At 40.4% G+C, this 18,703-nt stretch overlaps 1 pseudogene; it reads left to right on the top strand.

Annotated features, from left to right (window-relative positions):
• The window catches only part of LOC136318357 (histone-lysine N-methyltransferase PRDM9-like), a 32,910-nt pseudogene that overhangs the window by 189 nt on the left and 14,018 nt on the right, over positions 1–18,703 (top strand).

The following is an 18,703-nucleotide window of genomic DNA, read 5'->3' as shown; positions in this document are numbered from 1 at the left end:
CCGCAGTGAAGGCACATATGAGAAAGCAATCAATGAACAACTATGGTTTCACAAAAAAAAAACCCTGATGATTGATGCTTCTCATCTCTCTTCGTTCCTGCATGTCTGTCCCTCTCTATCCCTCTGACTCTCTCTGTCCCTCTAAAATAAAAAAATAAATAAAAAATAATTTAAAAAAATTAAAAAAAAAGAATGGACTCAGAGGCAGCGAGGTGAGGGGCCACAGGCACAGTGTTTCCCTTTTGAAACCAAACTGGGGTCAGGTCCCCAGCGTCTCAACAGCTAAGGAGGAACAGAGCTTGCGTTTAGCAAACAAGCAAGATGCAAAAAGTGCATTGTGCAGTAAGGGGCAATTTGCTACACTGCTTTCATGTGTAAATAATTACACATATTTATAGATGCATTAATGAGCAGGAACAGTATAAAAGTATAAACGCATGTAAGAAATAACTCTTTCAAAAATAAAAGAGAAATAACTCATTCAGAACACTTGTCATCACAAGAGGAGGAGGCAGGTCTGGCCAGTCAGCAGTGCTCCAGGACAGGGTTGCCTGGGCAGCAGCTGCCACATCACAGATGGAAAAATATTAATCATGGTAATTAAGGCAACTGGGGTTGTGGGCCAGGGTAGGGACCATTGTATCAGGCCCTGTGTCAGCAATCTTTTCACTGTGTCTCGTTTCATGAGGGTGTGGTCAGTAAGGTCCTTCCAGCTTCCATGGGTCTAGCATTGAAACACAGCTGAAGTCCAGATGTGATCTCTAACTTGACCCAATTGGTTTCTGTGGTCCACAGACCTGAAGAATTGTTCCCAAGACTGTTTGGTGCTGACTAGGGCAGGGATGCCCAAATGTGTAAAGGTAAAAGGATAAGAAGGAATGGAGGCAAGGTGGTCATTGTACCATTAGACTGGACAAGAAGACAGAAAGGAGCCATGGCCAAGCTGCTTAATTTGATAGAGAGGTCATCCCCATATACCAAAGTTGTGGGTTTAATGTCCAGTCAGGGCCCATATAAGAATCAACCATTGAAGCCTGACCAGGTGGTAGCACAGAGGATAGAGCATCAACCTGGGAGGATAAGGACCCAGGTTCCAAACCCCAAGGTGGCACACTTGAGGATGTGTTCACCAGCTTTAGTGCAGGGTTGCTGTTTTGAGTGTGCGATTGTAGACATAACCCCATGGTCACTGGCTTGAAGCCAAAGGGTGCTGGCTTGAGCCTAAGGATGCTGGTTTGAGCAAGAGGTCCCTTACTTAGCTAGAGTTCCCTAGTCAAGGCACATAGGAGAAAGCAATCAATGAACAACTAAGATGCTACAGCTATAAATTGATGCTTCTCATCCCTCTCCCTTCCTGTCTGTCACTCTACTTAAAAAAAAGAAAGAATAATTAAGCATTAAATGCATAAATCAGTGGGACAACAAATCAATATTACTCTTTCACTTTCTTCCCACTTCTCTCTCTGTGTCGAGGCTGCTTCCATCAAGTGCTTTGCTTGAGAGAGAAATGAGAGAGAGAGAACGAGAGAAGGGGGAGGCAGACAGGAACAGAAAGCGGCATCTTGTAGTAGTTGCTACTTGTATGTACCTTGACCAGCAAAGAATGAGGTTACGACTTGTTGACCTTAGTGTACAGGTCACTGCTTTACTCATTGTGTCACCACAGGTCAGGCAAATTTTAAAAAAAATTTACAAAAAGAAAATAGAAAGGAGAAATTGTTATGTTAAAACATGGACTTTCGATCCTGGCCGGTTGGCTCAGCAGTAGAGCGTTGGCCTGGTGTGTGGGGGACCTGGGTTCGATTCCCAGCCAGGGCACATAGGAGAAGCGCCCATTTGCTTCTCCACACCCTCTCTCTCCTTCCTCTCTGTCTCTCTCTTCCCTTCCCACAGCCAAGGCTCCATTGGAGCAAAGATGGCCCGGGCGCTGGGGATGGCTCCTTGGCCTTTGCTCCAGATGCTAGAGTGGCTCTGGTTGTGGCAGAGCAACGCCCAGGAGGGGCAGAGCATCGCCTCCTGGTGGGCAGAGTGTTGCCCCTGGTGGGCGTGCCGGGTAGATCCCGGTCAGGTGCATGCGGGAGTCTGTCTGACTGTCTCTCCCCATTTCCAGCTTCAGAAAGAAAGAAAAAAAAAGGACTTTCTGTACAGTGAAGTGACTTTATTATATTTTTACATGAATGGTCAATTCTCTTTCTTATTTTTGTGAGAGACAGAGAGAGAGGAAAGGACAGACAGGGACAGACTGCCTAAAAGGAAGAGACATCAGAAGCATCAATTCTTCATTGCAGCTCCTTAGTTGTTCTTTGATTGCTTTCTCATATGTGCCTTGAATGGGGGGCTACAGCACAGTGAGTGACCAACTGCTCAAGCCAGCTACCTTGGACTTGAGCCAGCGACCATTGAGTCATGCCTATGATCCCACACACAAGTCAGCAACCCTGTGCTCAAGCTAGTGACCCTAAATGAAAGCAGGATTAGCCCGCACTAAAGCCAGCAGCTTTGGAATTTCAAACCTGGGTTTTAAGCATCATAGTCCATCCTGGAGAAGCAAGACCCTCTGGACAACACTCTAGATAAAAATTGGGCAAGAGAAAATCATTTGTAGATTTTAGTTCCTCTGAGTCCTTTAGAAAGGCTAATAAGTATGGCCTAGGTATGTGGGGTGGACTTTGGATAGGCCTGGATTTAAGCTCTACTAAACTGAGAGTGAATTTAGCACTGGAGCTTTGGGCAAATCTTAAAAATTCTCTGAGCTCTTGAATGCTAATTTGTAAGGTGAAGATACGTGCATATATTCTTTGACAGTATTCAATTTATTTCTTTGTGTATGTATTTATTTTTTAGGTAAGATGAGGGTAGATAGTGAGGCTGACTCCCATATGCACTCTTACCAGGATCTACCCAGCAATTCCAATTCTCAAGTACTGAGCTGTCTTTTTAGCACCTCAGGATGATGTGCTTCAGCAAACCAAGCCATCCTCAGTGCCCAGGGATAATGCTTAAACCAATTGAGCCACTGGCTGCAGGAAAGAAAGAGGGAGCAAAGGGGGAGAGGGAGGAGTGGAGAAGGAGATGGTTGCTTCTCCTGTGTACCCTGACTGGAATCAGACCTGGGACATACACTGGGCCAACACTCTATCCACTGAGGCACTGGCTAGGGCTTAAATTCAATGTAAAAGAACTGACACATACACGTTGTCCAATAAATACATCTCTGATAATGGCAACCATACATTGTTGGTGTTGTATACCAGGCCTTTCCTCAATACTTACATATACTGTACCCTTAATAAATATTTTATAAGTAACTAAAATTTGAGAATTAAATTTTATAATGGGAAGATATAGAAACAAATATTGAATTAACCATCAGTGTTAAGGCTTACTATTACAGAGTCTCTCTGAGCCAATAGTTGACAAAGGAAAATACTAGAGTATATAGAAGGACAGGTGATAATTTGATGGGAGGAGATTGTGTGTTTTCTGACAAAATAGAGACTAACACTACAGAATCCACAAAACTCACTCTTCTCCAACTTAGAACTCAGGAGAAAAGAGACTGAAGTAAAACTGTATAGCATACGAGTGTCAGAAGCCGATCCACAACTGCTGGCTAACAAGGTCACAGCAGGAGAAGATCCACAACTGCTGATTGACAAGGTCACAGCAGAAGAAGATCCAAAACTGCTGATTGACAAAGTCACAGCAGAGAATATCAAAAACTGCTGATTTACAAAATCACTACAGAGAAGACCAATGGCTGCAGGATGACAAAGTCACCACAAAGGAAAGGCACAATGATACTTCCTCCTTTGACCTTTTGAATTAATCTGGCCTTATATCCCCCCTTTCTGGGTGTGTGCTATTATTTATGGCACAGGGATAATAGTACCATGCTTTCTCTGTAGATTCATAGGAATTTCTTTGGAAATGAGACAGAGGGTATGAGTTCCACAAAAAAGCTTGTAAGCCCCTTGGACTGGGCTCATACATATAAGAGGCTGGCTATGATATCCCTCGTAAAAGGTTAAGTTTGTAGGAGAATTTCTTCTTATTAATCATGTTAGAAAAAATAGATTGTGACTTATGAACAGGTAGGAAACAGTAACTATACACAGAAGCACCTTTCAGCCTTCACTTATTTCATTACTTTATATCCCCAGACTTTTCATGTGGTAGAGTAAAGAAACTTTTCTTTCTTCTTGCATACCTGACCTGCAGGTGGTGGAACACTCTGAGAAAAATAAAGTTAGAACTTAAGTAGTGTATAATTAGTAGATAAATAAAATTTGACTAGACAATAGGACATTAGGTGAGGTAGAGTTATTAGTCAGTACTGACCTTTTAGAAGTTTGTACCAATATTGTTATTGCTGTTCAAGTTATTGTATAACTGTACTTTGAATGATTTACCACTTGATTTATAGCTTAAATGAATTAACTGTTACCTAGAAATATGTAACCATAATGAAACAAAAACAATGATTAATCAATGTATTCTGAATACCATGTGATTGTAACTTAGTGTGTGTGTATAAAAATAAAGCTAGACCAGCCATTGGGAGAGATGCCTGGCAGTAAATGCTAAAGAGAGAATAAAGAATTCGGTTCTCTCATTCAATTTGTGCTGATGCCATCTCTTCCTGTGGGACCCTTGGATTCCCTCCAGGGCTGGACCCCGGCATACAAGAAAGAAAAGGCCATGTGTACCGAGAGGTCAGCAAGCCCCAGAATAATGACTACCTCTGTAAGTGACTCTCACAAAGAAGCATGTTATGTCTTTATATAATAATTTCATCTAGTCATTTGGCCATTAGAGCATTCCATTCTCATATAGACCTGCACTGCAGAATTGAGGTTCAATGATGTGAGTTCCTGGGCTCTCTCTGAAGCTCTATATGTCCAGGAACATGCACTACACCTTCCCTAAATCCTGTTGCTCTCACCCCCAGATTGTGAGAACTGTCAGAACTTTTTCATTGACAGTTGTGATATGCATGAATCCCCTACATTTGTAAAAGACAGTGCAGTGGATAAGGGGCATCCAAACAACACAGCCCTCAATCTGCCTCCTGGGTTGAGAATCAGACCATCGGGCATCCCTGAGGCTGGGCTTGCCATGTGGAATGAGGTATCTGCTCTGCCAGTGGGTCTGCACTTTGGCCCATATAAGGGCCAGATCACAGAAGATGAAGAGGCAGGCAACAATGAATACTCCTGGCAGGTGAAAAGTATTTACCTCTTCCTGTCTTTTGGCTTCTCACATCCCTCCCATGGCTTGGTGGGACCTGCCTTTCTACATATTAGGACATGGATGAAGACAATAGGATTAGCTCTGGGTACTGAGTGGACTTGGCAGAGTACTGAACTCTTGTTGAGCATCACAGGTTAAGTGGGAGCACAGTGGTACAAACACAAAGGAATGCTTCCTTTCATCTCTGAGTGAACAGGTCAACTCAGATGTGATGAGTAAGAAAAATATCATGTGGTCCAGAGTAGCAATGCATGCAAGCTGAAATAGCTTTCTTGACAGTAGGGTAAAAAATTCTTCTATTACTTCCACATCCAAAAAAAGATTTTATATATTTTTTTTCTGAAACACAGATCACCAAAGGTGGAAACTGCCATGAGTATGTGGATGGAAAGGATGAATCCTGGGCCAACTGGATGAGGTAAGGCCAAGAAGTTTTGGGGAGTCACGGAGAACACTCATCCCTCTCAGGCCCATACATCTTTTCTTCTCATCATGCCTCCCTCAGTGGTCTCCCTCAATTCTCTGTTCCTCTTTTATCTCCATTCAGTGCTCTTTCTAAGAAATAAGTATTTAGAGAAAAAAAGGCAATAAAAAATATAGCATATTTCATTAAAATATAAATCTCTATCCTAGAAAAAATTTAATCACTGGAAAAAAACTTTGAGGGGCTGTATTACACTTTAATTGATCTAATGAACATAATTTAAGCCCTTTCTAATTTTAAGTTTAGATAAAGGTATTCATTACTTATACAGATCATATTACCCATCTTCTTATGGAGGAGTAATTGCAGACAGAGTAAAACAATTCATTTTAGAAATATTTAACTATATATATATTTTTTATTTTTTGAGTAGTGCACAGTGCCAGGATACCTAAATCAAGGATAGCCTAAACCAGTGCTTACCAAAGTGCGGCTCAAGACCCACATGCAAACCTTCAGCCCCTTGAGTGTGGCTCTTTGACAAAATACCATGTGTGGGTGCTTCCTCAGTAAGTAATGTACCTACCTATATAGTTCAAGTTTAAAAAATTTGGCTCTCAAAAGAAATTTCAATCATTCTACTGTTGATATTTGGCTTTGTTGACTGAGTTTGCCGACCACTGTCCTAAACCTATGAGGGCAGCAAATTATCTCAGCCTCCGTTCTAACTAGAACTGAGTTCTGAAGCCTGCAGAGCAATGATCATGGTCCACTTCCCTGAGGGGCTCTTTTATCAGGGGCTGCAGAATATGAATAAGTTATTATTGTTTTTTATGATTTTGCTAAGTCAAAAGACCTCCAAGTCCTGGCCAGTTGACTCAGCAGTAAAGCATAGCCTGGCCTGTGGAAGTCCAGGGTTTGATTCCCACCAGGACACGGAGAAGCACTCATCTGCTTCTCTACCCTTCCCCCTCTCCATTTTCTCTATGTCTCACTTTCCCTCTCACAGCCAAGGCTCTATTTTAGCAAAGTTGGCCCCAGCACTTAGGATGGCTCCATGGCCTCAACCTCTGGCACTAGAATGGCTTCGGTTGCAATAGAGCAACACCTCAGATGGGCAGAGCATTGCTCACAGGTGGTCATGACAGGTGTATCCTGGTCAGGCACATGCAGAAGACTGTCTCTCTGCCTTCCCGCTTCTCACTTTGGTGGGCGAAGGGAGACCTCCAGTTTTATGAAAACCTGAATGAGGCATCAAAAGCTACCTAAATAAAATTAGAGGAGAATGGAGAAAGGCCTCTCAAAAACAGATGAAACTTTGGCTGAGTGTTGAATGATGTGAACTAATATAGACACAGATTCAAACATCAAGAAACCAATTCTGTGATATAAAGCAGGACCTGAGTTAGTTTGGAAAAGGTAGAGTTCACTGGGTTTTGTGGCCAATCAGGGTAACATTATGTGTGGAATTGGCTTTGGAAAATGGTATTAGAAAGGATGAGCACCGTAAGCAGGACCTGGAGATAGGAAGTCATGGCAATGTGAGAGGCTCAGACATTAAACAAGGTTCTCCGGGAGCACTGTGGGAGTGTGCAACATCAGAGCCTGAGTGTCAAGTGCAGAGCTGGATGTGGATCTGAGAGATAGTAGAAACTCATCACATGTGGGTTTCTTTTCTTTCACCTCCCTCAATTTCAGGTATGTGAACTGTGCCCAGGATGATGAAGAGCAGAACCTGGTGGCCTTTCAGTATCGCAGGCAGATTTTCTACTGAACCTGCTGGGTCATCATGCCAAACTGTGAGCTGCTGGTCTTGTATGGAGTCGAGTATGGCCTGAAGGTGGGAATCAAGTGGGGCAGCAAGTGGAAGAGTGAGCTCGCAGCAGCTAGAGGTGGGCACAACTGTTCTTCAAAATGAACCGAAAAGAGAGAACTCACCTTAGAAATATTCATGGTATGCTGTAAAGTCAGTAAGATTTCAAATCAGATGCTTCATAATTAAGGATTCATTTCATATGCCTTTGGTTTTTAAAAAAAATCTTTATATTTTTTACTTTTGATTTAATTTTTTTAAGTGAGAGGAGGGGAGATAGACAGATTTCTTTTTTTGAAAAAAATAATTTCCTGTCTTTCTTTTAAATTTTTTTTAAATTTTATTTATTCATTTTAGAGAGGAGAGGGGGGGGGTGAGGAGCTGGAAGCATCAACCAGACAAGCCCAGGGTTTCAAACCGGAGACCTCAGAATTTCCAGGTCGACGCTTTATCCACTGCGCCACCACAGATCAGGCTAGACAGATTTCTTCATGTGCCCCAACAAGGATCAACCCAGCAACTCTAGTCTGAGGTTCACGCTCAGAGTATCCTAGCCCTTGAGGTCAACACTTGAACCAACTGATCTATCGGGCTGAATGCTCAAACCAATGGAGCCACTGGCTGTGGAAGGTAAACAGAGAGAGAAAAGGGAGGTGGAGGAAAAAAGTAGCAGACAGTTGTTTTTCATGTGTGCCCTGACCGGGGATTGAACCTGGGGCATTCAAATGCTGGAAGAACACTCTGTTCACTAAGCAAACCAGCCAGTGCCTGTTTTCTGAGGGACTCTCCTGTCTAGCATACAGGGTAAGAGCAGAGTTTGGATAGATGCCCAGAAACCTGGAAATGCAGTGCTCTGATCAAACATGAGATGCTGGAGACCTTCCTGAGTGAGGTGGGACAATGGTGCTGTTCTCAGTTACAGGGTGGCATATTCTCTAAGATTTGCTTTGTTCACTTTTGAAAAATACACTTTAGTGTGAAATCCTCTCAGAGATTACTTCATCTCCAAATGAGAGAGGATGGTGGATTAGCTGGAGAGAGATGAAAATCAGGCATGTAAGAAGTATGGTTGGGGGCCCTTGCTGGTTAACTCAGTCGGTTAGAGCACCATCCTGTAATACCAAGGTTGAGCCCAAGTCAGGGCACATATGAGAAATTACCAATGCCTGCATGTCTAGGTAGAACAATGAATAAATGCTTCTCTCTATATATTTCTCTCTTTCTTCTTTTTCTTTCTCCTCTTCCTCCTCCTCATTCATTTTCTTCTCCTCTCTTTCTCTTTCTTTTTTTTAATTATAATTTTATTTTTTTAATGGGGCGACATCAATAAATCAGGTCACATATATTCAAAGATCAACAAGTCCAGGTTATCTTGTCTTTCAATTATATTGCATACCCATCACCCAAAGTCAGATTGTCCTCTGTCACCTTCTATCTAGTTTTCTTTGTGCCCCTCCCCCTCCCCCTTTTCCTCTCCCTCTACCCCCTCCCCCCATAACCACCACGCTCTTATCAATGTCTCTTAGGTTCACTTTTATGTCCCACCTACGTATGGAATAATGCAGTTCCTGTTTTTTTCTGATTTACTTATTTCACTTCGTATGTTAACAAGATCCCACCATTTTGCTGTAAATTATCCGATGTCATCATTTCTTATGGCTGAGTAGTATTCCATAGTGTATATGTGCCACATCTTCTTTATCCAGTCATCTATTGACGGGCTTTTTAGTTGTTTCCATGTCCTAGACACTGTGAACAATGCTGCAATGAACATGGGGATGCATGTGTCTTTACGTATCAATGTTTCTGAGTTTTTGGGGTATATACCCAGTAGAGGGATTGCTGGGTCATAAGGTAGTTCTATTTCCAGTTTTTGAGGAAAACCATACTTTCTTCCATAATGGTTGTACTACTTTACATTCCCACCAACAGTGTATGAGGGTTCCTTTTTCTCCACAACCTCTCCAACATTTGCTATTACCTGTCTTGTTAATAATAGCTAATCTAACAGGTGTGAGGTGGTATCTCATTGCAGTTTTGATTTGCATTTCTCTAATAACTAAAGAAGATGAGCATCTTTTCATATATCTGTTGACCATTTGTACTTCCTCCTGGGAGAAGTGTCTGTTCATGTCCCCTTCCCATTTTTTTATTGGATTGTTTGTTGTTGAGTTTTATGAGTTCTTTGTATATTTTGGATATTAGGCCCTTATCTGCACTGTTGCTTGAAAATATCATTTCCCATTTAGTTGGCTTTCTGTTTATTTTGTTATCAGTTTCTCTTGCTGAGCAAAAACTTCTTAGTCTGATGTAGTCCCATTCATTAATTTTTGCCTTCACTTCTCTTGCCATTGGAGTCAAATTCATAAAATGCTTTTTAAAACCCAGGTCCATGAGTTGAGTACCTATGTCTTCTTCTATGTACTTTATTTTTTCAGTTCTTATGTTTAGATCTATGATCCATTTTGAGTTAATTTTAGTACAGGGGGACAAACTGTAGTCCAGTTTCACTCTTTTGCATGTGGCTTTCCAGTTTTCCCAGCACCATTTATTGAAGAGGCTTTCTTTTCTCCATTGTATGTTCTTGGTCCCTTTATCAAAAATTATTTGACTATATATATGTGGTTTTATTTCTGGACTTTCTATTCTGTTCCATTGGTCTGAGTGTCTATTTTTCTGCCAATACCATACTGTTTTGATTGTCGTGGCCGTATAATAGAGTTTGAAGTCAGGTATTGTAATGCCCCCAGCTTCATTCTTTTTCTTTAGGATTGCTTTGGCTATTCGTGGTTATTTATAGTTCCATATCAATCTGATGATTTTTTGCTCTATTTCTTTAAAAAATGTCATTGGAATTTTGATGGGAATTGCATTAAATTTGTATATTGCTTTGGGTAATATAGCCATCTTGATTATATTTATTCTTCCTAACCAAGAACAAGGAATATTCTTCCATCTCATTATATTTTTCTCAATTTCTCTTAACAATGGTTTATAGTTTTCATTATATAAGTCCTTTACATTCTTTGTTATGTTTATTCCTAAGTATTTTATTTTTTTTGTTACAATTGTGAAGGGGATTATACTTTTGAGTTCATTCTCAATTGTTTCATTGTTGGCATATAGAAAGGCTATTGCCTTCTGTATATTAATTTTGTATCCTGCGACCTTACTGTATTGGCTTATTGTTTCTAGTAGTTTTTTGTGGATTCTTTGGGGTTTTAGATGTATAGGATCATATCATCTGCAAAAAGTGATACCTTTACTTCTTCTTTTCCGATATGGATGCCTTTTATTTCTTTGTCTTGTCTGATTGCTCTGAACCTCTAGTACCACATTAAATAAGAGTGGAGAGAGTGGACAACCCTGTCTTGTTCCTGATTGAAGGGGGAAAGCCTTCAGTTTTGTGCCATTTAATATGATGTTAGCTGATTGTTTATCATATATAGCCTTTATCATGTTGAGATATTTTCCTTCTATACCCATTTTGTTGAGAGTCTTAAACATAAAATTGTGTTGTATTTTATCGAAAGACTTTTCTGCGTCTATTGATAAGATCATGTGGTTTTTGTTCTTTGTTTTGTTGATATGGTGTATTATGTTATCCGTTTTATGTATGTTGAACCATCCTTGAGATTCTGGGATGAATCCCACTTGATCGTGATGTATTATTTTTTTAATATGTTGTTGTATTCGATTTGCTAGTATTTTGTTTAGTATTTTAGCATCTGTATTCATTAGAGATATTGCTCTGTAGTTTTCTTTTTTTGTGCCATCCTTGCCTGGTTTTGGTATGAGGGTTATGTTGGCCTCATAAAATGTTTCTGGAAGTATTGCTTCTTCTTTAATTTTTTGGACGACTTTCAGTAGAATAGGAACCAAGTCTTCTTTGAATGTTTGATAAAATTCACTGGTATAGCCGTCAGGTCCTGGACTTTTATTTTTGGGGAGGTTTTTAATGGTTTTTTCTATTTCTTCTCTACTAATAGGTCTGTTTAGGCTTTCTGCTTCTTCTTTACCCAGTCTAGGAAGGTTGTATTTTTCTTGGAATTTATTTATTTCTTCTAGGTTGTTGAATTTAGTGGCATAAAGTTTTTCATAGTATTCTACAATAATTCTTTGTATATCTACGGTGTCTGTGGTGATTTCTCCTCTTTCATTTTGGATTTTGTTTATATGAATTCTTTCTCTTTTTTTCTTGGTAAGTCTTGCCAAGGGTTTGTCAATTTTATTGATCTTTTCAAAGAAGCAGCTCTTTGTTCTATTAATTTTTGCTATAGTTTTACTGTTCTCTATTTCATTTATTTCTGCTCTGATTTTTATTATCTCCTTTCTTCAGCTAGTTTTGGGTTGTTTTTGTTCTTCTTTTTCTAGTTCCTTAAGGTGGGAAGTTAAGTGGTTCACTTGGGCTGTCTCTTGTTTGTTCATATATGCCTGAAGTGATATGAACTACCCTCTTATCACTGCTTTTGCTGCATCCCATAGATTCTGATATGTTTTATTGTCATTTTCATTAGTCTGTATATATCTTTTGATCTCTGCACTTATTTCTTCTTTGACCCATTCATTTTTTAAAAGTATGTTGTTTAGTTTCCACATTTTTGTGGGATTTTTTTCCCCTTTTTGCAGTTGAATTCTAGTTTCAAGGCTTTATGATCAGAAAATATGCTTGGTACAACTTCGATTTTTCTGAATTTTCTGATGTTGTTTTTATGGCCCAACATATGGTCAATTCTTGAGAATGGTCCATGTACACTGGAGAAAAATGTATACTCAGTCACTTTGGGATGAAATGTCCTGTAGATGTCTATCATATCCAGGTTCTCTAGTGTTTTGTTTAAGGCCACTATATCTTTGTTGATTCTCTGTTCGGATGACCGATCTAGAGCCGGCAGCAGTGTATTGAGGTCTCCAAGTATGACTGTATTTTTGTCAGTTTTTATTTTAAGGTCAATAAATAGCTGTCTTATATATTTTGTTGCTGCTTGGTTTGGTGCATATATATTAAGAATTGTTATGTCTTCTTGATTCAGTGTCCCCTTAGCCATTAGGAAATGGCCATTTTTGTCTCTGAGTACTTTTGTGGTCTTATAGTCAGCATTATCAGATATGAGTATTGCTACGCCTGCTTTTTTTTGGATGTTATTTGCTTGGAGTATTGTTTTCCAGCCTTTCACTTTGAGTTTGTTTTTATCCTTGTTACTTAGATGTATTTTCTGTAGGCAGCATACAGTTGGATTTTCTTTTTTAATCCATTCTGCTACTCTGTGTCTTTTTATTGGTGAGTTTAATCCATTTACATTTAGTGTAATTATTGACACTTGTGAGTTCCCTATTGCCATTTTATAGATTGCTTTCTGTTAGTTTTGTGTCTTGTTTGATCCTTATCTTTCATTTTTTTTTATCTTTTGTTTTTATTTGGTTGTATTCCATACATCTTTCCACTGTTGCTATCTTTTTTATCTCATGTGCTTCTTTGGTGTTTTTTTCAATGGTGGTTACCTTTAGGTAATGAAAAGGGTTCCTACCCTGTTCATTGTAGCACACTATTTTGTGAGTACTTTTGCACTCCATCATCCTTTGCTACTGTTAATCTCCATCCTCTCCCCCCTTTCTTTTTGTTGTTGTCACAGTTTAAATTTGGTTATATTGTGTTCTTCTTGGAGCTTTTACTTGTGGCTTTATTTTTTTTTATTCTTTGTATCTGATTGGAGAACCCCCTTTAGTAATTCCTGGAGTGGAGGTTTTCTGATGATAAATTCCATCATCTTTTCTGTATCTGTGAATGTTTTTATTTCTCCTTCATATTTCAAGGATAGCTTTGATGGGTATAGTATTCGTGGCTGAAAGTTCCTCTCTTTCAGGACTTTAAATATTGGGGTCCACTCTCTTCTAGCTTGTAGAGTTTCTGCTGAGAAATCTGATGATAATCTAATGGGCCTTCCTTTATATGTTGTTTTCTTCTTTTCCCTGGCTGCCTTGAGAATTTTTTCTTTGCTGTTGGTTTGTGTCAATTTCATTATGATATGCCTTGGAGTAGGTTTGTTGGGGTTAAGAAAACTCGGAGTTCTGTTTCCTTCTTGAACTTGAGGCTTTAGTTCTTTCCACAGGCTTGGGAAGTTCCCATCTATTATTTGTTTGAGTATGTTCTCCATTCCATTTTCTCTCTCTTCTCCCTCTGATATACCTATTATTCTTATGTTATTCTTTCTGATGGAGTCAGACAATTCTTGTAGGGCTATCTCATTTTTTTTTAGTTTTTGAGTCTCTTTCTTCCTCTCTCTTGTGCCTCAAGTTGATTGTCTTCTATTTCACTAATCCTCTCTTCTATCTGGCCTGTCCTATTAGCCAAGCTTGTTACCTCGTTTTTCAGCTTGTGAATTGAGTTTTTCATCTCTGTTTGATTTGTTTTTATAGTTTCAATTTCCTTGGACATATATTCTTTGTGTTCATTGAGTTGTTTTCTGAGCTCCCTAAATTGCCTTTCTGTGTTTTCTTGTATATCTCTGAGTAATTTAGGATTTATATCTTGAATTCTCTGTCATTTAACTCCAAGGTTTCCAATATATTAAATTTTTTCTCCATAGATTTTTCCTCTTCTATCTGTGTTAACTCTCTTTCTTTTGTATCCATGATATTCAATTTTCTTTTTCTTAATGGCATCTGAGGGTGGTTTTGTTTATAGTATTAATGAGATTTAATAAAAAATATATAGTTAAAAAAATAAAAAATAGAAAAAAGTTGTTTTTTTAAAAAAAATTAATAATGAAATAAAGAAAAATAAAATAAAAATTAAAAAAAGGAAATTATTCCCCCCCCTCCTTTTTTTCTTGCCTCTCCTCTCCCCTCTTTCTTGAGAAAATCTTGTGGTGAACTGTGAATTGTATTGTATTTAATAGAACAAACAATGCCTGTAATGGAGGGCCTGAATTGGGGAAAAGTAATAAAGGGGCATGAAAAATAAATAAATAAAAAAGGTGTGGTGGTATGGACCCACAATAAGCAAATAATGAAAAAATTTGGATCAAGAATAAAATGATTTGCGTTTAGGTGTTGGTTGACTAAGAGTTATGATGAGAGGATTAAGAGGGAAACAGGAAAATGGGGGGACAAATTAAAAAATTACTATTGTATTTAGTGGAACAAGAGCTTGATAAAATGGAGAGCCAGGGATGGGAGCACTGCTAGTGAGTTAAAAAGGTGAAGTAAAAAACCCCAAAATACCACAAACATAAGTTTGAGTCCCAGATAAAATAATTTGTTTGTTATTGAGGTTTGAATGAGAGGAGATGTAAAGGAAAAAGGAAGAAACTAATATAGAGGGAGAAAAGAAGAGAGAGAGAGAGAGAGAGAGAGAGAGAGAAAAAGAGGGAACCACTATAAGAAGAAAAAAGAAAAAAGAGGAGAGAGACAGAGAGAGAGAGAGAGAGAGAGAGTTAAGGGTTTTGAAGTGCAACCCTCATAGAGAGAAAGGAAGAGGAAAGAAAAGATAATGGGAGATGTAACACTTATGGGTAGTGTAGTTCAAGGAGACGAGAGAGTAAGACCGGTAGGGAGTTAAACGACCAAATTGGAGGAGGAAAAAAAAAGATAAAAGAAGAAAAAAAAATCAAGGATGAAGATAAGAGAAACAAATGAACAAATATAATAAAATGAGATAGGTTATAAAGTCTGCGGATTATTCTGATTTTGAAAGGTTATCTTCTTGCTTTTTCTTTTCTCTCCCTCTTCCTGGTCGGCGACTCTGTACCCTGGGTTCTGCCCCTATGGCACGCTCAGGTAGAGGTTTGCAGTTGATAAGTCTCTATGGCGATGTCATGTATTGTGCTTCAGTCTCGTTGGCAGTCAAGGCTCATTAGCGTTTATAGGCTCCAACAGTGAGAGAGTCCGTGTTCCAGGAGCCTCTCTCCTAGTCTTTTCTTCCTCAACCAGCAGCCTGAGAATCCAACTATGGGGTTGGTGCTGCCTCTGCCTGGATTGTAAGAGGCTCAAAGAGTGGTCAACTCCCCACTCTTATTTCCATTCAGCACAGGGCTCTGGGTAAGGCTCAGTCAGTCAGAGATGCTAGCATAATCAGCCAGGGCTTTTGCCTACTCAAAGACCTCTGGCTCTTTCACTCTCTCCAATAACATGGGTGGGTCTGCACGTGCAGACCAGGATGTTAGACCAGAAGTCTCGCCCTCTGAGTGAAACCCCCCACCCGCACTGAAAATTTCCAATGTTGGAATTGGCTCTCACTCATCCCCGTGTGCCGCTCTTTCAAGGTGCTGGGGCAGCCTGGGACTCTGCCCTCGGCCCACAGAAAGGCCCCTGTCTCTGCCCCTCCATGGGATAACACGGGCTCCCACTCCAGAGGTGCTGGGAGGAGTGTCCTTCCCACTCTCCGTGTGCAGACAAGGATGTGAGGTCGGAGTCTCGCCCTCTGAGTGAAACCTCCCGCCTGCACTGAAAAGTTCCAGTGCTGGAATTAGCTCTCGCTTCCTCCCCGTGTGCAGCTCTCCCCAGGTGATGGGGCAGCCCGGAGGCTTTCAGCCCACACAAAGGCCTCTGACTCTGCTTCTCTGTGGAGTAACACCCCCGGGACACACCCTCCGGGGGCTTTGGAAGAAATCTCTCACCCACTATGCAGCTACCAGGGAATCAGGTAAAATGGCTGCCCCGCTTGTCTTTCTTTGTCTGGGTTTGGCGCGAGTGTTAGCTGTATTGCCCAGGTTGTCACAGGAACAGTTTTTCCTTGGCTTGGATCTCTGTGCCACAGCCTGTTTCGGCCATTTGTGCCACAGCCTGGATCTATTCACCCCCTTTGCCCACCTCAGTTTCTATATTCACAGTTACCAGAGAAAGCCGCCCTGTTTAGGTTAGTGAGAAAGGCGGAGCATTTCTTACTCCCTATTTCCTTCGGGGTTTGGTTATATATTTAGCCAATTTTTCGCTCGATCATACATTTGAATGTATTGCAAAACATCTGGAGGCTCCAAGGATAGGTTTTTCTGTTTCTGGTTGAAGATCTTGTTGAGGTTTGGGGGAAATTTATCGGAATCGCTTCCTACTCCACCATTACTCTGACGTCATCCCTCTTTCTCTTTCTAAAATCAATCAATTTCTAAAAAGTATGGTGGGGTAAATATTTTGAAAAGGACTTCCCATTGTATATGAAATGAGGTGAAACTGAATAAAATCAAGCATAAATTTTTGATTTGAAGATTGAGAAAGGACATATTTTTCAGTTTATCATCTGTGGGAAACTATGAGGGAAACAATTCATAGTTGGGGCCAGTGGTCTTTCTAAAAAACTGTGTTAAAAGCTACATGTATATAGAAAAGGTCAGCATTGTTCCACCTATACAAAAGGTGAAACAGCCCCTGCTGCTACTCACAGTCCCTTATTGGCAATGAGTAGACAGGACCCTTGATATGGGCTTTCTGGATTTCTAAAGAAGATATAGTACATAAAACTGAAAAGAGCCTGACCAGTCAGTGAAGCAGTGGATAGAGCGTTGGACTGGGATGCAGAGGACCCATGTTCAAGACCCTGAGGTCACTAGCTTGAGCATGGGCTCATCTGGTTTGAGCAAAAAAAAAAGCCCATCAGTTTGAACCCAAGGTCACTGGCTCCAGCAAGGGGTTACTCGGTCTGCTGAAGGCCCGCGGTCAAGGCACATATGAGAAAGCAACCAATGAACAACTAAGGTGTTGCAATGCACAATGAAAAACTAATGATTGATGCTTCTCATCTCTCTCTGTTTCTGTCTCTCCCTGTCTATCCCTCTCTCTGACACACTCTCTGTCTCTGTAAAAAATAAATAAAAATTAAAAAAAACTGAAAAGAGAAAACAGACTGTAAAAAAACACTTTGTGTGAGGCAAAAACTACAATGTGAACCCCATAAGAATGACAAGGTGGGAAAGGTTTTAACCACAGACAAAATATATGACCAAGGCAGCCTTGTCAACATCTGTACTGACCAAAATTTTCTCCTTCAGCAGAACCACAGCCAGAGATACACCCATGTTCCTCCTGCTCTCTGGCCTTCTCCAGTCAGAAATTCCTCAGCCAACATGTAGGAGGTAATCATGCCTCTTATATTCTCCCAGAAACTTTTACAAGAAAATACCACAAATCAGAGGATAGCTACCCAAAGGATACAAATCAGCAGCAGCACCATACTGATACACACAGCAGGGATGACAAAGCTGCAGGTCAAAAGATCAAAGAACAGTCCAAACATTTGCTTAAAAGGACCAGGAATAAGAAGATTTCAAGGGTCATTTTCAAACCTCCCAAAGGACACATGGGGAGCTTTAGTGAGCAAGAGAGATTGATGCAGAAAGTGCCCAGCAGAAGCCAGAAAGTAAATTTAGTGGACACAGAAAAACTGTCTATGATAGTAGTAATGTCAAGCATTGTAGCTGTCAAGTATAGAGAGTGTGTGCAAGGCTTTGATGATTGGTCACATCTCCTCAAACATGAGAGGACACACTCACCAGAGAAGCCCTATGTTTGCATGGAGTGTAAGAGAGGCTTTACAAAAAGTCACATCTCCTCAGATACCAGAGGACACACTCGTGGGAGAAGCCCTCTGTTTGCAATAAGGGTGACTGTGTCATTAGCATTAATTTGCATCTTCACAGCCATAGCTGTTACACAGGTCATATCCCAACTCTGAGGGGACTTTATAAAAAGTCTGCTGACCCCTTAACCTCCTAAGACTGTAATTAGTGTAAAGGTAACTTGTTAAACAAGTTCTCCACTTTGATGACAAGAGATGAGCTATCCAAACAGTTCCTTAAGTGCTATGGGAATGTCAACACCACATACCACATTCCCCCCCTCCTCCCAATCACTGAAAGCAGAGAGTTTCCAGAGGGCCACAGAGAACTTACACTGTCAGGCACAGAAACTCAACCCCTGGAAAAATGGAAGTCTGGAGTCAATCTACTTAGGTTACTGCTCAGGGAGAGGGATTTGAGACAGACTCACCAGGGAAAGGGATTTCCTTGACTCCTGGGAAGTTAAGATTTCTTTCCTAGTTGGCTCACCACATTCCTCCCTTGGCTTCTCTTGGCTCCAGTCCCAATTTCATCCAACCTCTCTAAAATCAGAGATGAAAGCCAGGGAGAAATGTGTGTGTGTGCATGTCCATGTGCCGGGTTTAGTCTGGGCACCTGGTCTCCCTCACTCTCTCCTCACTGCCTCTTCAGGGTGAGAATTGC

Source organism: Saccopteryx bilineata, unplaced genomic scaffold (assembly GCF_036850765.1).
Source record: "Saccopteryx bilineata isolate mSacBil1 unplaced genomic scaffold, mSacBil1_pri_phased_curated manual_scaffold_57, whole genome shotgun sequence".
Classification (NCBI taxonomy): domain Eukaryota; kingdom Metazoa; phylum Chordata; class Mammalia; order Chiroptera; family Emballonuridae; genus Saccopteryx; species Saccopteryx bilineata.
Note: the sequence above shows the minus strand (reverse complement) of the source record. Positions and strands in the feature narration are given on the sequence as shown.